Raw genomic sequence first — 6000 nt, forward strand, 5'->3', positions numbered from 1 at the left:
CTGGAATGCTCAGCAGCGCATGATCTCTGGGCCATATCTTGTCAGCAGGAGACATTTAGAGCCGTCTACCTGCCCCAGCAAAATGGAACCCTTGCGTTTGAATTGCATATTCAGGGGCAACGCTCTGGATAACAACCTTCACCTGGTCAGAAGCCACTACCTACAGCAGACGAAGGCATGAGTTAAACCCCTGACCGGGGGTCGACTCAAAGCCCATCATCCCTGCAGGGTCGATCACGTTACTCGTGCCGCTGTAGTGGGAAGTCACGTGTTGTTGATGAGCCAATGGAAATGCGGCGTTATCACCGCTTGCGCAGGGCCCTCAGCAGAGACGAGCGCTCATTTGAGCGAGGGAGACGCGGTGCGTTGGCATAGCGGTGGTGTGCTCTCTCGAGCGGTGGTCAAGAGCTCGCTCTCGTCGTACGGCCCCTGCAGGCCATACCCCTGACCGCCATATGGCATTGAGATTTTAACAGCGCGGCTTTTAAATTTCGATTTAAAGCTTTCGTGACTGCAGAGATTCGTACACCTACCCGCGGAGATCATTGATAGAGCATCAGGTTTTTCAAAATCTACATAAATATTCTCCACACGGAGACGGAAGAATGTACATTTACACATTAATATTCCCCACATGCGGGGGCTGCGTTTCAGCAACTGTGCATAAAAAGTGTTGTGCTGTACTATGCTCCTGCGTCTATGCGCCCTGCCTTCACCAACATTCACTGAACAGCGTTGAAGTCAAGTGAAATAAGGCCCCACGACCTGAATGCCATGAGGAGACCCTCATCCATCATTGGATTGAAACAAGGGCGGAACATGCGCATGCTGAGCCTGCCCACATGCGTAATCGGCGTTTCAGGTCCGTGGACAACTAGATGACAATATTGTTTTAGGCTGGGAACTTCGTATACTGTATATTATATTTTATAAGTGATTTTAAGTCCATTCCAATCAGTCCGAGAGATTCTAAAATGTTTTTTCACAGTAGCCAAACCCCGGTGTAGTTAATAAGAGTTAAAGCGAACTCCATGGACAATTGGCATTCAGTGGACCATGTAAGCCCTACCTGATGTGTGCACTCTGGACAACGTGGATCGACTTAGCGTACACTGCGTGTGCGTGCAAGCTTTCCATTTCCCCCTTCCCCCCCTTCCACGATAGACTTCGCATGTTTTGTTGCCAGAAAAACCTCTTCTCACACCTAATACTAAACTTTATAACGAAATGAAACCGAAGTTGAAGGCTCTTGAATGTGTTTTTTCTTGAGCTGCTTAGGACCAACTTTGGTGTTGTTTCTGTTTCCACATCAATGTGGAAGATTGAGTTGAGCAGACTGTTTTGTCTTTATCCATGCAACGTTCAACCAACATTTTGCAAGTCACAACACAACTACGTCGGCTTCTTCCTTCGCACTGGTCGACATTCAAATTCCTTCCCATCGTCACTTTTCCCCCAAGCACTCAGGGAGTGTTTTTTTTTATCAAACGATGCCTCGGGACATTTGTTCCATCTTTTTTTACTCAGTTTCCTTGCTTATGAGAAACAAAAACGTTACACAGAGACTACCATTGCAATACACAGAGGGTTGATACTCAAACATCTGTATGTATAGTAGATCACCGAACCTACTTAATGTACCTCCATTAACTCGCTGTCTGCATAGCACAACAGACGGGGTGTTTGACGTGCAGGGCGATGACTCATCTACTAGCCCTGCATTATTAAGAGTGTCCTTCATATATTATTCATATTCTCGGTTCTTTGGGTAAAGTCACGTAGAAGGGAAACAATAAAATATAAAATTTCTCGGCTGTGGGTTTTCATGCTTGATGATGATTGCTTGTGGTTGCAGCCGAAACGTCGTGATAATTTTTTTAAAAAATTTATTGTTACCCTTCTACGTGACTTTACCGAAAGAACCAAGAATAATAATTTTATTTTTTATATTTTTATTATTTTATTGTTTCCCTTCTACGTGGTGACTTTACCGAAAGAACCAAGAATATGAATCCCTGCAGTCACGAAAGCTTTAAATAAAAAGTATATTAATATTCATTAATTATTACCAAGCAAACTACATTTGTGTGTTTTTTCTTAAATGCATTCCGTTTAAACTTGTAACGAATATTTTTTTTATGTATTGACAAATTATTCCACTGTGTGGTGCAATTATTAAACATTCTAACAATAACATGCCCAACATTGTGTATACATATATTTAAAATGTGATTCACAGCAAAAAAATAAAGTATGCTTTTTAATGAAATACTATTAATCCAAATAAGCAATAGGTCGATTGATTAAAAAAAAATATCTGTTTGTAAAGAAATATCAGCATGCTAAATAAGTCAGTGAAATAATCATAGGAGTAAATATTTATCTTAACGTACTTATTACAGGCATTCACTTGAAATGTTATGCACGAGATAAAATCACCGAAGTTGACCAACACAGCAGAGTAATCCGTTCAGACTGGTAGTGAGTGGCAAGTCTACACAACGATGTGTTTTTTTTATGGAAAATCGTCCATAAAATAAATGTTACTGAAACCAACAAACCGCGTAACACAATGCCCCCCAAAGCATGTTCCTTGACGATTGGCGATTCCCCTGGGCATGCAGCCAGCGGTGTGGACTTGTGATTGATTACAGCACCGAGGCTCACCTGTGGTGCAACTTCACCCTGCAAGGTGTGTGGCAGGACCAAGTCTGGATCGTAACTCTGGCTCTACTCGTTGTATAGCCGTGGCTTGGGGCAAGGAAAGAGATGGTATAGTTATCTCTTGAACGGGGGTCACACCCCTCAAAACTGTACCACCAGCTACCTGATCCCACGCGCACGTGCAGCCACGGGCCACCACCAATCACTTCTGCGAACCATTTACTAAAAAGCACGTGGAATAAAAACCACGTGCTTCACACAGTACACAAGGCAGTAACACATTACCATGTTAGAGTACTCGAAGGCACCACATTCGCTATGCGCCGTTTCTGCATGAACCACAAGCCATATATACATGAACCAGAAGCCATATATACATGACCCAGAAGCCATATATACATGATCCAGAAGCCATATATACATGATCCAGAAGCCATATATACATGAACCAGAAGACATATATACATGAACCAGAAGCCATATATACATGATCCAGAAGCCATATATACATGATCCCGAAGCCATATATACATGACCCAGAAGCCATATATACATGAACCAGAAGCCATATATACATGAACCAGAAGCCATATATACATGAACCAGAAGCCATATATACATGAACCAGAAGCCATATATACATGAACCAGAACCCATATATACATGATCCAGAAGCCATATATACATGAACCAGAAGCCATATATACATGAACCAGAAGCCATATATACATGATCCAGAAGCCATATATACATGAACCAGAAGCCATATATACATGAACCAGAAGCCAGATATACATGAACCAGAAGCCATATATACATGAACCAGAAGCAATATACACATGAACCAGAAGCCATATACACATGAACCAGAAGCTATATATACATGAACCAGAAGCCATACATACATGAACCAGAACCCATATATACATGATCCAGAAGCCATATATACATGACCCAGAAGCCATATATACATGAATCAGAAGCCATATATACATGAACCAGAAGCCATATATACATGAACCAGAAGCCATAAATACATCAACCAGAAGCCATATATGCAGGAACCAGAAGCCATATATACATGAACCAGAAGCCATATATACATGAACCAGAAGCCATATATCCATGAATCAGAAGCCATATATACATGAACCAGAAGCCATATATACATGAACCAGAAGCCATATATACATGAACCAGAAGCAATATACACATGAACCAGAAGCCATATATACATGAACCAGAACCCATATATACATGATCCAGAAGCCATATATACATGAATCAGAAGCCATATATACATGAACCAGAAGCCATATATACATGAACCAGAAGCAATATAGACATGAACCGGAAGCCATATATACATGAACCAGAAGCCATATATACATGAATCAGAAGCCATATATACATGAACCAGAAGCCATATATACATGAACCAGAAGCCATAAATACATCAACCAGAAGCCATATATGCAGGAACCAGAAGCCATATATACATGAACCAGAAGCCATATATACATGAACCAGAAGCCATATATACATGAACCAGAAGCCATATATACATGAACCAGAAGCCATATATACATGAACCAGAAGCAATATACACATGAACCAGAAGCCATATATACATGAACCAGAAGCAATATACACATGAACCGGAAGCCATATATACATGACCCAGAAGCCATATATACATGAATCAGAAGCCATATATACATGAACCAGAAGCCATATATACATGAACCAGAAGCCATAAATACATCAACCAGAAGCCATATATGCAGGAACCAGAAGCCATATATACATGAACCAGAAGCCATATATACATGAACCAGAAGCCATATATCCATGAATCAGAAGCCATATATACATGAACCAGAAGCCATATATACATGAACCAGAAGCCATATATACATGAACCAGAAGCAATATACACATGAACCAGAAGCCATATATACATGAACCAGAACCCATATATACATGATCCAGAAGCCATATATACATGACCCAGAAGCCATATATACATGAATGAGAAGCCATATATACATGAACCAGAAGCCATATATACATGAACCAGAAGCAATATACACATGAACCGGAAGCCATATATACATGACCCAGAAGCCATATATACATGAATCAGAAGCCATATATACATGAACCAGAAGCCATATATACATGAACCAGAAGCCATAAATACATCAACCAGAAGCCATATATGCAGGAACCAGAAGCCATATATACATGAACCAGAAGCCATATATACATGAACCAGAAGCCATATATACATGAACCAGAAGCCATATATACATGAATCAGAAGCCATATATACATGAACCAGAAGCCATATATACATGAACCAGAAGCCATAAATACATCAACCAGAAGCCATATATGCAGGAACCAGAAGCCATATATACATGAACCAGAAGCCATATATACATGAACCAGAAGCCATATATCCATGAATCAGAAGCCATATATACATGAACCAGAAGCCATATATACATGAACCAGAAGCCATATATACATGAACCAGAAGCAATATACACATGAACCAGAAGCCATATATACATGAACCAGAACCCATATATACATGATCCAGAAGCCATATATACATGACCCAGAAGCCATATATACATGAATCAGAAGCCACATATACATGAACCAGAAGCCATATATACATGAACCAGAAGCAATATACACATGAACCGGAAGCCATATATACATGACCCAGAAGCCATATATACATGAATCAGAAGCCATATATACATGAACCAGAAGCCATATATACATCAACCAGAAGCCATATATGCAGGAACCAGAAGCCATATATACATGAACCAGAAGCCATATATACATGAACCAGAAGCCATATATACATGAACCAGAAGCCATATATACATGAGCCAGAAGCCATATATACATGAACCAGAAGCAATATACACATGAACCAGAAGCCATATATACATGAACCAGAACCCATATATACATGATCCAGAAGCCATATATACATGACCCAGAAGCCATATATACATGAATCAGAAGCCATATATACATGAACCAGAAGCCATACATACATGAACCGGAAGCAATATACACATGAACCGGAAGCCATATATACATGAAACAGAAGCCATATATACATGAAACAGAAGCCATATATACATGAACCAGAACCCATATATACATGATCCAGAAGCCATATATACATGACCCAGAAGCCAGATATACATGAACCAGAAGCCATATATACATGAACCAGAAGCAATATACACATGAACCAGAAGCCATATATACATGAACCAGAAGCAATATATACATGAACCAGAA

Source organism: Petromyzon marinus, unplaced genomic scaffold (assembly GCF_048934315.1).
Source record: "Petromyzon marinus isolate PM22_M1 ecotype Great Lakes invasive population unplaced genomic scaffold, UKy_Petmar_22M1.pri1.0 PM_G_Scaffold_11, whole genome shotgun sequence".
NCBI classification, from domain to species: Eukaryota; Metazoa; Chordata; class Hyperoartia; order Petromyzontiformes; family Petromyzontidae; genus Petromyzon; species Petromyzon marinus.